The sequence below is a fragment of the Eumetopias jubatus genome, unplaced genomic scaffold (assembly GCF_037043125.1).
Source record: "Eumetopias jubatus isolate StellerSeaLion01/CBP00866 unplaced genomic scaffold, mEumJub1_p1.0 scaffold_13, whole genome shotgun sequence".
NCBI classification, from domain to species: Eukaryota; Metazoa; Chordata; class Mammalia; order Carnivora; family Otariidae; genus Eumetopias; species Eumetopias jubatus.
In genome coordinates this window covers 500,434-520,482 of record NW_028274819.1, presented here as the reverse complement: position 1 = coordinate 520,482, position 20,049 = coordinate 500,434, and the positions used below count along the sequence as shown (strand labels likewise).

Sequence of the window (20,049 nt, the reverse complement as noted above, 5' to 3'; positions counted from 1 at the left end):
CCCTGCTCAGCGGGGAGCCTGCTTCTCCCTCTAACCCTCCCCCCTCTCGTGTACTCTCTCTCTCTCATTCTCGCTCTCTCAAATAAATAAATAAATCTTTAAAAAAAAAAAAAAGCACCCGACTCTTGGTTTCAGGTCAGGATCTCAGGGTCATGAGCTCAGAAGGGAGTCTGCTTGAGATTCTCTCTCCCTCTCCCTCTGCCCCTCTCGCTCACTCACATTCTGTCTCTCTCACTCTCTAAAATAAATAAATATATAGATATAGATAAAATGAAAAAAAGAAAGAAAGGAAGGAAGGAAGGAAGGAAAAAGAAAGAAAGAAAGAAAGAAAGAAAGAAAGAGAGAGAGAGAGAAGGAAGGAAGGACGGAAGGAAGGAAGGAAGGAAGGAAGGAAAGAAAGAAAGAAAGAAAGAAAGAAAGAAAGAAAGAAAGAAAGAAAGAAAGAGGGAGAGAGAGAGAGAGAGAAAGAAAGAAAGAAAGAAAGAAGAAAGAAAGAGAGAGAGAGAAAGGAAGGAAGGAAGGAAGGAAGGAAGGAAGGAAGGAAGGAAAGAAAGAAAGAAAGAAAGAAAGAAAGAAAGAAAGAAAGAAAGAAAGAAAGAAAGAAAGAAAGAAAGAAAGAAAGAAAGAAAGAAAGAAAAAAAGAACGAACACTGATTAAGGACTAAGATTGCCACCAACACAGGTGATGTTTTTGTCTCCAAAAGAAAACTCTCCTTCCAGGTCCTCCCTCACCTCCATCCTATCAGCAAGTCTTCTCCATTTCTCCTCCAAAGGAAATGTTCTATTCTTACTCTCTCCATTGCCACCATCTTGTCTGGACTCTCACAACTTTCACCTTCCTCTCCTAGCCTCCTCCAACCTATTTTCCACACACGAGTCAGGGTACTCTTTTAAATATAATTAGCCTAGTTATTTACGTGATTTTCTTCAGCAGCTTCTGACATACCTAAGAGAAACTCAAACTCAGTGCCGGGGCCTTCAAAGCCCAGTATGTTCTGGCCTCCACAGAGCAGTCTGCTTTCATTTCTGCTATTCTGCCTCTCATTCACTATACTCTAGATGCACTGGTCTTTCAGGTCCTGAAGCAGCCCTTCTGCCCTCAGGAGGCTGGTCCCAGGTCAATTTCAGGACCCAACTCACATGTTGCTTCTTCAGAGAGACCTTCTAGAACACTCTACCTAAGTATTCTCTCTCTTAGGCTCCACCATGATGAAGTATACTCTAAAAACTATTTCTATTTTTAAAGTTTGAGTTCAGAGTTTAAAGTAACTCTTTGGAAAATTTAAGTATCCAAACTCCTCTGGATTGAGTCATCACTACCAATAAGATAATCTACTGACTTCACCACAAAGAGAAATTTCCATTTACTATATTCCATTACCAGGAAGAAACTGCCTCATTAACACAGATCATGTCTATGGAACAAAATCCTATTAGATGCCTGTCTCCCTTGCTTTGATTTCTGGGTCTCAGAGCACCACAAACTAAACTGCATATACTGTATCATTCTGTTTAATGGAGAACAAGATCCTCCCTGCTTGCCTGCTTCAGGTAAGAACTAGAAAAATGCCACAGAATCACACAGTCTCTTTAAATTCCACTTAGAGGGGCGCCTAGGTGGCTCAGTCTGTTAAGCATCTGCCTTCAGCTCAGGCCATGATCCTAGAGTTCTGGGATCAGGCTCCCCACTCAGCAGGGTAGTCGGCTTCTCCCTCTGCCTGTTTGTGTTCTTTCTCACTTGCTCGCTCTCAAATAAATCAATAAAAATCTTATAAATAAATAAATAAATTCCACTTAGAAACACATGCCACGGACGCCTGGATGGCTCAGTGGGTTAAGTGTCTGCCTTGGGCTCAGGTCATCATCCCAGGGTCCTGGGACTGAGCCCCCCATCGGGCTCCCTGCTCAGCAGGGAGCCTGCTTCCCCCCTCCCTCTGCTGCTCCCACTGCTTGTGCTCTCCCACTCTTGCTCTCTCTCAAATAAATAAAATCTTTAAAAAAAAAAAAAGGACATGCCAAACAAGCTTTACAGTAAGAACTATCTTCTAAAATTAGGTTTTTTTAAGACTTTTTATTTATTTGATAGAGAGAACGAGAGAGCGAGCACAAGCAGGGGGAGCAGCAGGCAGAGGAAGAGGAGAAGCAGGCTCCCCACTGAGCAGAAAGCCTGATGCGGGACTCGACCCCAGGACCCTGGGATCACGACCCGAGCCAAAGGCAGACCCTTAGCTGACTGAGCCACCCAGGCGCCCCTAAAATTAGATTTAATAATAAAAGGTATTATACTTCATTTGAGAATTAGAAAGTAAATATACTAAAGTCAAATTATTATTTCCCAAGGTGTGGTTAATCCAAAGTATAAAAAAACAGCCATAAAGGTCATGAAGGTCCATGTGTATAATATATAGAATTAGGGGGTGCCTGGTTGGCTCAGTCAGTTAAGCATTCAACTCTTGATCTCAGCTCAGGTCTCGATCTCAGAGTCGTGAGTTCAAGCCCCATGTTGGGCTCCACACTGGGCATGAAGCCTACTTAAAAAAAATAATATACACCCACCCACCCACATACACACACACACACACAGAGATATATATAAAATTAGTCCAAAACTTACTTAAAAGAAACAGACTGTATGATAAGAGCAGTCACCACAATTTTGGATGCTGGAAAGAGATGATCAAGTGGTAAATACCCAGGCTAACAGAGCAAGTTGGAACCCAGCTGCCTGCAAGAGGGAGAACTAGTAAAAAACAAACCTTCCCAGAGAACCTGAAAAGGCTTAGGAATTGGAAAACTCAGGAGGTGGACATCAGGAGGAGGGCTAAGTCTCCAGCAGACCCTGCAGCCTGGCAACCCACCCCCCCAATCCCAGCAGAAAACTAGAGGTTTCCTCCCTGGAAAAGCAGGAACACAGAAGCTCTAGCCCTGGTGACACCAAGAATACTGGATTAAGGTGCCACACTAGGAAAAGCACAACTGAGTGACAGACTGATGGTGAAACACCGCCTCCCAGAATAATGGCAGATGGGCTTACAATACCCACCTACTTCACCAAGCAAGAGATGAGACTGAAGGGTCATTCTGGAAGAGACAACTGACACATAGGTTCCCCCAATGACAGAGACCCCTCATCCATCACCATGCAGGGAGGCCTCCCACCGAAGCTCTGACCATGCTGGCCAACGCTGGTACATGTGAGTGGAGAGACTCCAACCACCAGGCATCTGGGAAGGTCTCACAGCATGAGCCAGAAACCAAAATAAACCTACAGAAAAGGAAATCAGAGCAAAGAGGCTATAAAGAAGAGGAAACTCCAAAGCAATGCATATTCTTACATAGAGAAAATACAGCTTTAAGAACCACATACCACCAAAAAAGGAGCACTCAGACAATAAGAAAGCCCTCAAATTATAAAAGTACTAGCAGAGGGGCGCCTGGGTGGCTCAATCGCTAAGCGTCTGCCTTCGGCTCAGGTCATGATCCCGGGGTCCTGGGATCGAGCCCCACGTCGGGCTCCCTGCTCCGCAGGAAGCCTGCTTCTCCCTCTCCCACTCCCCCTGCTTGTGTTCCCTCTCTCACTGTATCTCTCTCAGTCAAATAAATAAATAAAATCTTTAAAAAAAATAAAAAATAAAAATAATAAAAATAAAAGTACTAGCAGAAATTTTTAAAAAGGTCCAAAAAAAGGACTAAAGGACAAAGTTGAAAGTCTCAGAAAATAAAACACCACAATGATAAAGAAATGGAAGATGAGAGATAAAAAGATAAGAAAACGTAAGCCAAGAGGTCCAAATTTCACCTATTAGAGGACCATTCAAAAAGGAGAAAGTGAAAGGAAATTATCAAAGAAATAAAACAAGAACACTTCCCCAAACCGAAAGGACATGAGTTTCCAGATTGAAAAAGGTCACCACAGGCCACACCCCTGGCACAGCATCTTAAAATTGCAGACCACTAGAAACTAAGAATACAGCCATGCCTTCAAAATTGAGGAAAAGTTAGTTTCAGCTGGAATTCTACCAGAGCCAAATTCTCAATTAAGTACAAAGGTAAAAAATACAAAAGAATTTTACTTGCTATACACTCTTATCGAGCACAAGTGAGCACAAGCCCAGAGCGAGGACTCCAAAGAACAGAGGTCCAGCCAGAGACAAGACCCTCAGGACTATGGTGAAGGGAAGTCCCAGGAGGGCAGCATGAGCAAAAATAACCTGTCCAGACGCCAGCAGAACTGATCACTCCACGAAGGACATGCCCAATATGGAAAGAAGGGGCTGAGAGACACCTGCTGTGTCCAACCACCTGAAGGGGGATTTACAGTCATGTCCAGAAGCTTAGGGCTGAAAGGCAAAAGGTGCATTAAAAAGTTCAGAAGTACAGGGTGCTGGGCCAGCTCAGTCGGTGGAGCACGTGACTCCTGATCTCGGGGTCGTGAGTTCAAGCCCCACATGGGGTGTAGAGACTACTTAAAAATAAAACCTTTTAAAAAAAGTAAAAGTACAAAAGTACAAAGGCAATCATTAACACCAAAGAACTACTGAGGTGCCTGGGTGGCTCCGTCAGTGAAGCATCTGCCTTCAGCTCAGGTCATGATCTCAGGGTCCTGGAATTGAGCCCCATGTCGGGCTCCCTGCTCAGTGGGGAACCTGGTTCTCCCTCTCCCTCTGCTGCTCCCCTCCTGCTCATGCTCACACTCTCTCTCTAATAAATAAATAAAATCTTTTTTTAAAAAACTTTTTTTTTTTAAAGATTTTATTTATTTATTAGAGAGAGAGAATGAGAGATAGAGAGCACGAGAGGGAAGAGTGTCAGAGGGAGAAGCAGACTCCCCGCTGAGCAGGGAGCCCGATGTGGGACTCGATCCCGGGACTCCAGGATCATGACCTGAGCCGAAGGCAGTCGTTTAACCAACTGAGCCACCCAGGCGCCCCCGTAAAAAGCTATTTTTTAAAAAGAACTATTATTCTCACCTGGGAATATTTTCAGATATTCTTTCAAATATTTAATCATTAATTATAATTAATTATATTAATTATATTTATATGTTAATTACATAATTATAATTATATTAATTAATGCTATACATTAATTAAATAAAATATCATGGCACATTAGAGAATGAGAGAAGGAAAGCTCAGGTAAATTAAATCCTCATCTTCCACAGTAAGAAGTCAATAAATCATAACTAATCACCCATAAATGGTATAACATGTGATTTAGTAATTACTTTTTATTTTAAAAACAAGTATTAGAAAAAATGGCTGTAAAATGAAAATAATTGAGGTTTAGGAATGGGGAGATGAGGCAGACGTCAAGTATTTTATAATTAACTTCTTAAACTACATTCTTGATTTTAACTTTTTTGTAACTTTGTAAAACATTTAGGACAAGATTAGACAAGAAAATACCAAAAGTGCACACAACTAGGAAGACTTGCCCAATTACTTCCTATGACACTACCTCTTTCCCTGCCATGCTAGGATCACCACCGTTGGTGATGAATGTCCGTGCACATGACCCCCACACAACCCTCTGGCCTTGACCTCAGCTCCTCGCATGATCTGGTCCCCACCACAGCCACCCCTCCAACAGTCACCCTCCTATGCACGCTCCACTGCAGGCGTCCTACCAGCCCCAACCTTTCAGCCCGATCAGGTAAGCCAACTCTTCTGACACCCAGGAGCCACCCTGACCCCAGGACCTATGATTTCTTTCTCTTTCCCTCTCTCTGTCCCCCTGGCCCATCCTCAGCTCCTCTCAGCCAGCTTTAATCCCATCACTAAGTCCTGAACCTGCTTCTCCGTCTGTGCCCTTGCCTGGCAAAAGCCCTCCCTGCTGAATCCAATTCTTGGCCAACCGGCACCACACACAGCCTGGAGAGCTGAGTGTGCCTGGTGAAACCACACACCCAATCACTGGGCTGGCCTTGCACGTGGAGCAAGCCCCTTCTCTGCTCACCACCAACCCCCCCCACCCCCGCACTGGCTCCACCCATCGCTCGGGGTGAAAGGCAGAGCTCTCGGAAGAGCCTACAGGATTCCCATCATCTCCCTTGCACCTTGCACCCAACTCCATGTCCCGGCTCTCTCCCCAATTCTTAGTCCAGCCACCCTGTCCACGAGCACTGCAGGGTATGCCTGACCCCCAGCTGCACTATCGAAACCGCAATTCCCTATTCCTGCTTTGTTTCCCCTTGATGTAGTATGCAACGCACTCTATATTAGACTTATGTCTACCTCACTAGAATGTAAGCCACATGAGGATATTCTTGTCTATTTTGCTCACTGTGCAAAATTGGCACTGAGTGAACTGATGAACAAATGAATTAAACCATGGGAAGCCTGCTTCTCCCTCTCCCACTCACCCTGCTTGTGTTCCCTCTCTCACTGTCTCTCTCTTTCAAATAAATAAATAAAATCTTTAAAAAAAAATGAATTAGGGGCGCCTGGGTGGCTCAGTCGGTTAAGCGACTGCCTTCGGCTCAGGTCATGATCCTGGAGTCCCGGGATCGAGTCCCGCATTGGGCTCCCTGCTCGGCGGGGAGTCTGCTTCTCCCTCTGACCCTCCCCCCTCTCATGTGCTCTCTCTCTCTCTCTCTCTCTCTCATTCTCGCTCTCTCAAATAAATAAAAATCTTAAAAAAAAAAATGAATTAAACTTAAAAAAAATCTTTTTTGACCCCACTGTGGTAAGCAGAATACCACCTCTACCCCACCACTCCATCGTGCAAAGATGCCCACACCCTAATACTAGGACCTTGTAGGATATCTTCCATGGCAAAAGGAACCCTGCAGATGTAATTAAGATAGGGGATATATCCTGGATCATGCAGATGGGCCCAATCTAATCACATGAGCCCTTAAAAGCAGAGAACTCTTTCTGCCTAGAGGCAAGAGATGAGCTAAGAAGTCGGAGAGATCCTATTCTGAGAGGGATCCATATTTTGAGAGGGATTCGTATTTTGAGAGGGATTCACTGGAGGGGCCTCATGGGAGGCTTGAGGAGGAATGTGGGCAGGCTCTAGGAGGTGAGCCAACAAAGAAAGGGGACCTCAGCCCCACGCTACAAGCACTGATTGGAAGCAGCGTCACCACCAGAGTCTCCAGAAGGGACACCTTGATTTCAACCCTGTGAGACTCTAGGCAGAGGACCCTGCTGAGCCAGGCCGTTGCATGGCTTCTGTCTACAAACGAGAGAGCGCAGGAGTGCCGGTCTAGGCTGCTAAACCTGTGTTAACTTGTCACAGCAGCAAGAGAAAGCTAACATGCTCTCTGCATCCTGCAGTCACACTCTCCTTTCCCTCCTCTTTACAGAGGGTAAAGTCCTTGAGGGTTGATACTCACGTTTCCCAATTAGTCTCCCTTAAACTACCACAAGGTTCACTTCTGCTCAGCCCACTCAAGTGACCCACCAGACTACCTCCCCCACACTGCCCTGTGCTCTTCCCACCTGGACATGTCTCTCCCTGACTGCTTCAGGTCTGCATGCCTGGAGCTCCAGCCATCTTCCTAGAGAGCTGGGCCAGCACTGTGCTTGGGGGAGAAGACCTGGAGCCAGGTAGCCTGAGTCTGAATCCCCGTTTTCCTACTTCATAAGCAGTCACGTGGCCTTAGGCTCAGGGCCTCAGGTTCCTCATCTCTGAAACAGGGAGGACCAGAGTACCTACTGTAAAGGATTATCCTGACAATCAGACATGTAAATGAAGGCAGCGGGCTTGGAAGCACGGCAAGCACACAGTAGAGCTACAGGAGTAAGAGCTATGTTCTGATGATTTCCACTCACTCCCTCGGTGCGCTCCCAGTCTCACAGCTTTAAACAAAACCTACAACGAATGCCCCTGTATTTTTACCTCTAGCTCAGACCTCTTCTCTGAATTCCAGTCTCGGATATCCAACTGCAGATTCAACGTCTCTCCCCAAAACCTAATGGTGATAAACAGGGACATGATTTACATTCCCACCTCAGGCAACTAAAAACCTAGACAAAACAACAGTTTTCAGAAACTGGATAACAGACTATGGACAAGAGTGCTCACTGAGAGAAAATAAACAAGATGAGTCTTACCACTGCTCCAGCTTACTGCTTGGGGAGGGGACCCCACACAGAGCCCTAAGGTCTCCCTGAAGTGAGGAGACAGACTAAGGAGGCTAGAATGCGCGGGGCAGAACCCTAGAATAGAGGGCGCCTGGGTGGCTCAGTTGGTTAAGCGATTGCCTTCGGCTCAGGTCATGATCCTGGAGTCCCGGGATCGAGTCCCACATCGGGCTCCTTGCTCAGCAGGGAGTCTGCTTCTCCCTCTGACCCTCCTCCCTCTCGTGCTCTCTATCTCTCATTCTCTCTCTCTCAAATAAATAAATAAAATCTTTAAAAAAAAAAAAAAAAAGAACCCTGGAATAGAGCCTGCGGCAGGGAGAGCAGAGTGCCAGAGTGCTGCAGAGGGGTCCTGGCGTCTTGCTCTCATTACTGATCTGCCCAAGCAAGACAGGAAGCTGCTGAGGCTGTGAAAGAGCCACTGGAAAGAAGCCAGAGGGTAAACCATGGAAGGTAGCACAGGGCCAGCAAGCCAGAGGGAAACCTCATAAAACACAGGGCATGGAGCAGAGTTCTGAGAAGGAGCACTACCCCTCAAGAGTAGGGTGAAATCAGCACCAGACTAAAGGCTGCTCTGGGTCCTCCTTTTAGAATCAAACGGTTTCCAGGTAGCTCAGCTTCATCAAGAAAAAAGTTCAAGGATATTTAAAGAAACACAACAATAATCAGGACTGACAAGGTGAAATTCACGATGTCCGGCATCCAGTAAAAAATTACAGATATGCAGGGCGCCTGGGTGGCGCAGTCAGTTAAGCAACTGAATCTTGGTTTCGGCTCAGGTCATGATCTCAGCATCTCGAGATGGAACCCCGCATGGAGATGGAACCCCGCATCGGACTGCAGGCTCAGCAGGCATTCTGCTTAGGATTCTCTCTCCCTCTCCCTCTGCCCCTCCCCACTCACACGCTCTCAAAATTTAGATTTTGACAGAGAGAGAGCACAAGCAGGGGGAAGGATAGAGGGAGAGGGAGAAGCAGGCTCCCCACTGAGCAGGGAGTCCGACACGGGATTCGATCCCAGGACCCCGGGATCATGACCTGAGCCCAAGGCAGACGCTTAACCGACTGAGCCACCCAGGTGCCCCAATAAATAAATCTTTAAAAAAAATACACCTTCTCCAGGCTACCTGACATGACCACATCCTTTGACATTGAGAACCCTCCCTACTCTGTTCCTCTTCCCTACTTTTTGTCCACAACAGATCAACAAAAAGATGAATGGATGGAGATAGATACATGTTTTTCTCATTTATTTTGTCTGCCTACTCTCACAAGAATTTAAGTTCTTTTTTTTTCTTTTTAAGATTTTATTTATTTGACAGAGAGAGACACAGTGAGAGAGGGAACACAAGCAGGGGGAGTGGGAGAGGGAGAAGCAGGCTTCCCAGCGGAGCAGCGAGCCCGATGCGGGGCTTGATCCCAGGACCCCGGGATCATGACCTGAGCCGAAGGCAGACGCTTAACAACTGAGCCACCTAGGTGTCCCAAGAATTTAAGTTCTGAAAGTACAGGAATTTTGTCCATTTGGTTAACCACTGAATCCCCAGTGCCTAGAACAGAAAAATGCCTGGCACATAGCAGGCCCTCAATAGATTTCTCAAATGAACGAACAAATGAATTGTACAATTACATCAGAAAACAGAATCCAGGGGTGCCTGGGTGGCTCAGTCGTTAAGCGAATGCCTTCGGCTCAGGTCATGATCCCAGGGTCCTGGGATCGAGCCCAGCAAGGAGCCTGCTTCTCCCTCTCCCACTCCCCCTGCTTGTGTTCCCTCTCTCGCTGTGTCTCTCTCTGTCAAATAAATAAATAAAATCTTTAAATAAATAAATAAATAAAAATCTTTTAAAAAAAGGGAAACAGAATCCAGAAAATTAAATAAATTTTGAAATATATACCTTCAAAATACACTTCACTCTTGCGGTTGCACCAAAAGTATGGCAAAACAATAAGAACACTGTATGAAGAACTTCGTTTTCTTGACTACTTAAACAGATTTAAATTACATCTATAGCAAATGCTGCACTAGAGAATATCCATCAGACATCAGCACCCAACAGAAGAGCATCTCCTGTCCCTCTATGACCAGCATCTGTGCAAGGGGCCCACACCTCCATCCCGTGGATGACAATCTCAAAAAGGCCAGGCCTCAGGAACTGAACTTGGCACAAACAGACCCTCAGACAATCACCTTCCCACCTCCCTCTTCCTCCACATTCTCAGCATTTGGGAAAGCTAGATGTACTACGTTATGGAAGGACAACTCTAATTGTGGTTAAATAATAAGGCAACAAGAGTTTTAAAAAGATAATTACATGAACAGAAGCTACAAGCCAATTAAAAGAAATAACTGAGATTGTGAGGAATGTGTCCTATGGAAGAAAGGCCTACTGAAGACTTATGGATGGAGGCATGTTTCCACCACATCCCCCGGCACAGTCCAGCATGAACTCAATCACAGAGGACTCTGATTCTCATAGGCACAACAAGGTTCAAACTCAGGTTCTGACCTGGTTGTGTTGTACGTGACATTAAAAAAAAGGGGGGGGGAGGGCGCCTGGGTGGCTCAGTCGGTGAAGCGTCTGCCTTCGGCTCAGGTCATGATCCTGGAGTCCCGGGGTCTAGCCCTGTTTCTCCCTCTCCTTCTGCTCCTCCCCCTGCTCGTGTGTGCGCTCGCTCTCTCTCTCATTCACTCTCCCTCTCGAATAAATAAAATCTTAAAAAAAAAAAAAGCACAGAACTGTATTTTTCAGTAGCAATAAATGCAATCCAAAACTGGGGCGCCTGGGTGGCTCAGTTGGTTAAGCATCTGCCTTTGGCTCAGATCGTGATCTCAGGGTCCTGGGATTGAGCCCCACATCGGACTCTCTGCTCAGTGGGGAGCCTGCTTCTCCCTCTGCCTGCTGCTCCCCCTGCTTGTGCTCGCACTCAATCTTTCTGTCAAATAAATGAGTAAAATCTTAAAAAAAAAAGTGTTCCAAAATACTCATTTTCCTGCTATATTTTTTCTATCAGTTGAATAGTCTTCTAAAACAGCATCAGTTGAGTATCCTTTCTCAATACTTTTTAAACTGTATTAGAAACATGTAATTGCTCTCTCGAACACATCACATGAAGGCAGGCTGGCCACAAAAAAAGCAAAATGCAAATCCCAATACAGCACTGCCTGCCCTAAGGAGCTCCAAGTGCTTTAGGTACACGAAATAACTACTCCTCATTACACTCCTGAGTTGCCACCAGAAGGGATTTTAAAGGCAAGGAAAACGGGTGCCTGGGTGGCTCAGATGGTTAAGCATCTGCCTTCGGCTCAGGTCATGATCCCAGACTCCTGGGATCGGGTCCCGCGTCAGGATCCCTGCTCCTTGGGAGCCTGCTTCTCCCTCTGCCTCTCTCTCTGTCTCTCATGAATAAATAAATAAAATCTTTAAAAAAAAAAAAGGCAAGGAAAACACCTTAGGATGCACAACAAAAACCAGGCAACACAACTTGGATGCTGATATCCACACTTTTAGCTGTACAGACAACAAATCCTGGGGCACATGATAAGGTAAACGGGAAACATCCCGAATACAAGGGATATACAAAAGCACCACAGCTTTCAGTGGGTTCAAATTTGGGGCAAAAAGGAAGACTCCAGGGTGCCTGGGTGGCTCAGTCAATTAAGCATCTGCCTTCGGCTCAGGTCATGATCCCGGGGTCCTGCGATCGAGCCCCACATCGGGCTCCCTCCTCAGAGGGAAGCCTGCTTCTCCCTCTCCCACTCCCCCTGCTTGTGTTCCTTCTCTCGCTGTCTCTCTGTCAAATAAATAAATAAGGGCACCTGGGTGGCTCAGTCGGTTAAGCAACTGCCTTCGGCTCGGGTCATGATCCTGGAGTCCCGGGATCGAGTCCCGCATCGGGCTCCCTGCTCGGTGGGGAGTCTGCTTCTCCTCTGACCCTCCCCGCCTCATGTGCTCTCTCTCTCTCTCAAATAAATAAATAAAACCTTTAAAAAATAAAAAATAATAAATAATAATAATAAATAAATAAATAAATAAAATCTTTAAAAATAAATAAATAAAATAAAATTTTACAAAAGGAAGACTCCAGACTCTACAGAGCCACAATTTGCAAAGGTGAGAAAGAAAAGGAAACAGGATCAGGATCTGACCCAAACCACCAGGCAGAAATGTTTGTTTCCCTAAATGAACATATCCAGCAGAGTCATTCACTCAAGGCCCCGTTTCCTGAGGCAGCAGGAAGCTGAGGGAGCTATTCAGGGCCAGAACCTGGCAAAGGGAGTGGGTCTCAGCCTCACTGCAAAGACCTTCCTCTCCTTGTGGGGCACGTGACTGCCCTCTCCAACCTGTTGCACCCCCACTAACAGAGATACAAACTCCAAGGGCCAGCCCACAGGCCCCATCCCCCCGCCTGATGTGCCTCCCACCTGCCCACCTGGGGGCTCCCACCCCCCACAGAATTTTCCTAACTCCGCTTCCCACACTCTCGTTATTAGACGATTGTGGGCCACAGTCCTAACCCTCTTTGCCAGTAACAGTGAAGGAAAAAGAATGAAGAGCTGGCAGGAAGTGATGTGTGAAGGCAGGCAGGAGCCAGAATGTCACCACAGATTTAAACTGCATCCTACGAGCAGTCACAACCCTTTGGGCAAGGCTAGGACTCTCGTCTCCCTTTCTGGCACTGGGTACCCATGCATCTCACCGTCCCCACACTCTTCTTGGTCTCCTTCCCAACTCAGTCACCAGGGCACTATTCTAAAAACAAGGCCACTTCCTCCTTGCCTGCTATTTATCCCATGCACCGTGGTTAAACCCTTTTGGGCCTCTCCACCACAGAGTGCAAGAGCTAATCTTATCGCTCAGCCTCAGCTCCCACCTCTCTGTGGTAACTCCCACTTGAACCTATCTGCCCTGAACTTCTAAGCAAATGGCACATACAACTTTTCATGAAATTTTAACCATGTCAACAAAAGTCAGTTATTTTGAAAAAGGACACTGCCAGAATCAGTAAATGCAGTTTTATAATCTAAATCTTAGACATCACAAGACCTAGTGAAAACTGTTCATCTCTATTTGCTTAAGAGCATCATTCATGGATGCCTGGGTGGCTCAGTCGTTAAGCGTCTGCCTTCGGCTCAGGTCATGGTCCCAGGGTCCTGGGATCGAGTCCCGCATCGGGCTCCCTGCTCCATAGGAAGCCTGCTTCTCCCTCTCCCACTCCCCCTGCTTGTGTTCCCTCTCTCGCTGTCTGTCAACTAAATAAATAAAATCTTTAAAAAAAAAAAAAAAGTACCTTTCATTTTGTTAAGGTGAAGGCAAAATTATTTAATCTACTTTATACTGCTCTGGAAAATGACAGAAACCATCAACTTTCTAACTCTCAAACTTGTGTTTTTTTTTTTTTAAGATTTTATTTATTTATTTATTTGTAAGAGAGAGAGATCACGCAAGCAGGGGGAGCAGCAGAGGGAGAGGGAGAAGCAGACTCCCCGCTGAGCTAGGAGCCCAACGTGGGACTCAATCCCAGGACCCTGAGATCATGACCTCAGCCAAAGGCAGAGGCTCAACCGACTGAGCCACCCAGGCGTCCCATCAAACCTGTGGTGTCAATATCAAACCCCTGTGCTGACCAAAATGAAAGAGGACAGCAGGGGTGCCATTCCTATGTATCTATCCAACATTCATTTCATCACACTGGATCCAGGGAGGGAATGGACCAGACACACCTTAACAAAAAAAGAATATTCAGTAAGGTCAAGGGTAAATATGAAACATTCCAAAGTCTGACTTAGAACTACCTTTTGTAGATGCCTGAGCACCTGGTGTTCCTCTAGTATTCCGTCTGCCCTCTAGGACCTCCCTACCTTGCTTTCAGGGCAAGGACTCATCTTGTCCACCTGACAACTGCTTATTCCCCTTATTCTGCATTCAAGAGTCCTGAATACAGGTGGTGCTCAATAAAGATAAATGCACTGGTGAGAACTCATCCCCCCATTTGTCTGCAAACTCTTCAGGGGGACAGGGACCACACGTTCTATTTCTGTGAACCCCACAAATTTCACATAACAGGCGCAGATGCCATCCCTTACCTAAAACCTGAGGCCCAATGTGTCCCAGAATCCAGAACTGCTCAAGACTTCAGGATGCAGCACAGCACACGGTCATTGTGTCCTGGAAGCACACACTTGCGAACACTCACGAAGGAGGGAGACCACACAGAGCTTCGAGGCTGTGCTTTTGCCAAATGAGTTCACCGAAGACTTACAAAAAAGACTTCGTTTTGGGAGTCTTATAAGCTTTGAAATTTGAGCTAAGGGAAGATAGTCTCAGGCCTGAGAAATTCCAAGGTGCTCAGAGCCCCGCCCACTCAGGAGCTCACACCAGAGAGCCACCTTCTCTGGGGGCACCATCACACTGGAATCCTCCCCTCTGCTCTGATTCTATTCGATTTTCTAAAAGCCAAGATAATGCTATTTAATCTCACAAAGACAGCCTTTCCAATAATTCTGCAACTACAAAATCCTGACACATATGTTGCCAAAACAACAGAGTAAAAATCATTTTAAGAGTAAAGAGAAGTAATGCTAAGTATCTGGCATGAGAATATACTTATCACCAGGACATTTCAACTTGTCATAAAAGAAACAGAGGGATACCCCCCCTCTTCAGAGGAGCCAGAAGGGAAACAGGGAAGAATACATAAGGATTTCCTCGAAGCAGTAATCACCAACCTTGGCAGAAAAATTCAACCTGGATCAAAGACTTCCTTCCTTCTCCAGCATGGCGGTTCGTCCCTCCTTATACTCTCTGTCACACACTTCCTAAATCCGCTTCTAAAGAATATAAATTATGCAGAAGAGTGCAAAAGAAAATATGCAAGAAGAGCATTCTTTTTCAAAGAGTCAGCATTTTTTAAATGTCCAGGCAAGACTAAAATGAACCTTAATTTTTTTAAGAACTTTAAAAGTTAAAAAGCAGACTGACAAACTCTGATTCTGATCTTATCACTCAGGAAAATCAAGTACCAACTTTATGTTTAATTTCCTACGCTGATGCTTAAGCTGAATTAAAATTTTATGTTGGTTCTCCACATCCAATTTATGACTCATAACAAATGGAATTTTATGAACAAATAAGTGTTTTAAACTTTAGTCATGCTAAAATATAATTCAAAGGGATGCCCAATTTCAACAAAGTTAACAAAACAGAAAGGACAAAGTTTTGTGACCAACACAATGAAGAGAGCACTGATACTTACTCTACTAGTTTATCACCGCACCTGCAGCAAAACTGAATGCTTTCTCCAAGAACATGGGAAATTTGGTTTTTGCCAAATAGCTAATTACATCTCCCCACTTGTTTCCCTACATTTAAGTGAGTGCCTGGAAGGATTAAATAAAATGCCTCCAAGCATGATGGAAGTGTCCTAACCCATCTGCACAGCCCCAGCCCCTGCCACCTCGTGCACGGAGGAATAAATGGCAATTTCCTGCCCATTGGCAACATGACTGGTCTCTCAAGAATGAAGACCTATCACTTCTCTTTCATAGCAGTCTTGATTATTTTGCAGTCAATTCCGAGTCTGACATTTTCACCAGTGTTTTATATTCTCAACACTTTTGTAGTGTTGACATGTCAATGGCAATGAATAAAGACGTGCATTAATTAAGTTATATATGACTGTCTGCCAATAAAGCACACGTGTAAAAGTAAACAAAAGTTCCAAAATAACTGAACAGCAAATACTATTATTTTCCCAATTTCAGCAGTTCTTTCATTTTCCTTAAACTCATCACTTGAGGGGCGCCTGGGTGCCTCAGTCGGTTGAGGGCCAGACTCTTGGTTTCGGCTCAGGTCATGATCTCAGGGTCGTGAGAACGAGCCCCATGTTGGGGCACGGCGCGGGGTGTGGAGCCTGCTTGAGATTCTCTCTCTCCCTCTCCCCTCCGCCCTTCCTGCTTGTGTGTGCGCGCGCATGCACACAAGCACGTGTGCATGCTCTCTCTCTCAAATAAATAAATCTTTAAAAAAAAAATCCATCACTTGGATATGATAACCATCAATGCAACAGCCTGGATGGACCTCAAGGGGATTGTGCCGAGTGAGAAACGACAATCTCAACATACTGTACAATCGCATTCACACAACACCCTTGAGATGTTATGTAGAGACAGAGGACAGACTAGTAACTGGGGGTGGGAAGGTGGGCTATATGGGGTAACACAAGGGGGCTTTGTGACGATGGAACAGCTTTATATCTTGATTAATGTGGGGGTTACACGAAGCTACATGTGATAGAAGTACAAAGACCTGCACACACGCACACACACCAGTGTTAGGTAAAACTGATAAAATGTGAATACGCCCTGTGGAATGTACCAACGTCAGTTTCCTGGTGTTGAAACTGTACTGTTATGCAAGAAATCCCCCTTTGAAGAGATGTGGTGAAGGGTGCTGGGACCTCCCTGTCCATTTCTCTGCAACTTCTTACGAATCTACATATCAAAACAAAGATTATTTAAAAATTGGGACTAAATAAAAGGATTAGGATTTTTTTAAATACCAATTTAAAAAAATAAAGAAACAGTTCATTAGCTCCCACACACTGAACTCACATTAGCCAAATTCAGTGGCCCTGGGTTGAAGTTAATCAAAAAGGATCAAGTTAATTTTATGAGGCACTGAATTAGTTTGCTACCTGAGCCACAAAAGCTACAGGCTTGGGGAAGACCGCATGTCAGGAGCACCTTTTCAAATCCTGGAGCATATTCACTGTTGCCTATGCTAAGAGGAGCAATGTTCCCAGCCAGGCATCTGAAGTGAACAACTTACATGAGGTGCAAAGAGATGCAGAGCCCACTCCTGAAGGCCTTAAAGAGGGAAATTTAAAAAACTAGTTCAAAAGGTAAAAGAGAGCTGTAATTTTAGAGTTGAAACAGACTTTAGTGATAGTCTAGTTCGAAACCCACCACTCTCCATCAGCTGAGAAACCTGAAGCTCAGTGGCCACTGGCTTTGGGTCGTGAAGCAGGTGAGAGGTAGTCAGGGTCCGGGCCCTTGCCAGCTTGGTGCCCTCTCTGCACAGAGCCTAGCTACATCCGCCACACTCACAACAAGAAACTAAGCACACAGAATCAGAAGTCGGCAGCGAAAAGGGGACGCAGAGACCCCTCTCCCTGCCCCACAGGGGTTAAGATCAGACCGGCTCTGGCCAGGGTTAGCTTTCCAACCCCATCTGCAGCCACCGGCCCACGCGTGCTTAGAACATTGATTCCCTGCTGCTCCATGCACATCTTGGCTCCCTACCTGCAGTGCCCTTTAGACAAAATCATCTTCTATCAAGTCCTCTCTAGCTCACTCATCTACTCATTTACTGGGCACATGTCTCATGCCAGATGCTGTGCAAGCAGTGGACGAGTGACATGACAAACAGAACAGTTGTGGTGCCCACCTCACAGGGCTTACAGTGCAGTGAGGGCACAGCGCCACACACCAGCGACACTGCTCTGCAGGAAAAGCGCAGCATGATGACTGACAAAGGTAAGGGCACAGCGAGGTCAGAAAGGTGTTTCTGAGGAAGGGGCCATAATAAACAGAGACCTGCGCCCAAGAAGGACGAGGCACCCCTTCCTCCTTAAGCTCCTTCGGGAAGGAGACCGGTCTTTTTCGTTGGTCTATACCAGTGGCCCTCAACCAGAGAAAACTTTGCCCCATAGGGCAATGTCTGGACATATTTTTTGGTTGTCACAACGGAGGCATCTCGTTGCAGAGGCCAGGGATGCTGCTATCCACCACCACTGGACAGCTCTGCACAACAAATGGTTGGCCCCACTCTCAACAGTGTGGGGGTGGAGAAAGCCTGCTCTACAGTCAGTCAACAAGTATCTGCCGAGTCCTCAGTATGTGGCAGGCACCTACCTTCCACTCGAATGCAGACCTAGCACAGGACACATGTCTAATATGCAGGTGACTGGCTGTCCAAGAAAATGGGTTTCGATCTCGGTGTCTTTCTTGCCCACCGCATTTTTTTCTTCCAAAAAGGAAGGACTGACATCACTCCTAATTTAAGGCTGCTAACCCTTTGGCCAAGGGCTCCCCTGCAGTACTAGCACACAAACACTTAGCATTACAAGATGCATTCTGATTATGAGCGCTACTGACTTGGAGATCACATTAAACAGCAAAGGAAGGAAAAGAAAAAGAATACTGCCTACTTGTAAAAGCTCCGATATGAGAGAGTGTTACCACATGGATCTCTGGGTTTCTCGCACAGGAAGGAGAGGGACAGAAGATCTAAGCTTCCACAGTCTGGGGGGGAGCCAGGCTGGCATCCGGGTCCTCCAGTCTAAGGAGGTGAGGGGCTCAGGGGGAGGCTCAACACAAGAGCATCTACCAGCAGGTGAAGTTACATTCTTCAAAATATACATTAAACCTAAGGTAACAAAAATCAGTCAGCTACCTGGTGGATAACAAAAAATAAATAAAACGCACCAGAGGGGAAACTGGTTTTATGTTCAATTTCTTCAATAAAATAAAAAGGACGTTCTCTGAACACTGTAGTTTCTCTACAGACCAAGCCAGATTTATTGGTGGACCCTCGCTGCCCCCACCAGCCTCCTGGCCTGATTCCCTTCTGGTGTGGATTTTTTCCACTGTGAGGAGACACGCGTGTCCCTGAGAACGCACAGAGCAGTCACCCCAAAGCCATCCCACCCTCCACCGCCCCAGTGTCTGGATTCCCTCGGGAAATGAGTCATTTTAATCAGGGCGTAATAAGCCGCCAGAACCCGGGCAGAGCTCTTCCCACTCCCAAAGTGAAGATCCATGCTATTTTGGAAAACGCTGGGTTAAATGCTCCATTACTAGAAAGACGAGCAATGTGCTCGCGATGACATCATGCTGGGGGGGGTCTTCGCCGGAACCCGGTCGACGATGCCACAGCCCCCTACGCGGGTGGAGAACACCGCCCGCCCTGCACCCTGCACCCCGCGACCCCTGTCCCACCGCTCCCTGACCCGCAGGCCCCAGTCAGAGCCCCCGACCCTGCCTCCCAGAAGCCTGCGCCCTCCTCCCCCGCCCTGGAGGTCCCTCGCACCCCCGACCTGCGCCCCCTGACCCCTGCCCTCTGGGTCCGCACCCAGACCCCCGCCCCGCACCCCCGCACCCCAAAGCTACGCCCCCGGACCCCCGCCCTCTAGGTCCCCAACCGGGACCCTCGCAGCCCCTGCCTCGCGCCTGAACCCCCGCCCTCCGGGTCCGCACCCGGACCCCGCCCCGCACCCGCGCCCCCGGACCCCCGCCCTCCGGGTCTGCACCCGGGACCCCGCCCCGCACCCGCGCACCGCGGGCCCGCGCCCCCGGACCCCCGCCCTCCGGGTCCGCACCCGGACCCCTGCCGCGCACCGCGCCCCCGGACCCCCGCCCTCCGGGCCGCACCCGGACCCCGCTCCGCCCCGCGCCCCCGGACCCCCGCCCTCCGGGTCCGCACCCGGGACCCCGCTCCGCCCCGCGCCCCCGGACCCCCGCCCTCCGGGTCCGCACCCGGGACCCCGCTCCGCCCCGCGCCCCCGGACCCCCGCCCTCCGGGTCCGCACCCGGGACCCCGCTCCGCCCCGCGCCCCCGGACCCCCGCCCTCCGGGCCGCACCCGGACCCCGCTCCGCCCCGCGCCCCCGGACCCCCGCCCTCCGGGTCCGCACCCGGGACCCCGCTCCGCCCCGCGCCCCCGGACCCCCGCCCTCCGGGCCGCACCCGGACCCCGCTCCGCCCCGCACCCCGGACCCCCGCCCTCCGGGTCCGCACCCGGGACCCCGCTCCGCCCCGCGCCCCGGACCCCCGCCCTCCGGGTCCGCACCCGGGACCCCGCTCCGCCCCGCGCCCCGGACCCCCGCCCTCCGGGTCCGCACCCGGGACCCCGCTCCGCCCCGCGCCCCCGGACCCCCGCCCTCCGGGCCGCACCCGGGAC

The 20,049-nt window shown here is 47.9% G+C and overlaps 1 protein-coding gene across 3 annotated transcripts in view; it reads right to left on the bottom strand.

Moving 5' to 3' along the window:
• AP2A2 (adaptor related protein complex 2 subunit alpha 2) overlaps positions 1–20,049 on the bottom strand; it is an 87,009-nt gene that overhangs the window by 66,677 nt on the left and 283 nt on the right. Inside the window, exon 2 of one of the 3 annotated variants that reach the window (XM_028094194.2) lies at positions 7,849–7,921. The exons of the other annotated variants lie outside the window; for them this stretch is intronic. The gene's annotated coding sequence lies outside the window, so the exon portion shown is untranslated. The remainder of the gene's footprint in view (positions 1–7,848; positions 7,922–20,049) is intronic. 3 annotated transcript variants of the gene reach the window in all.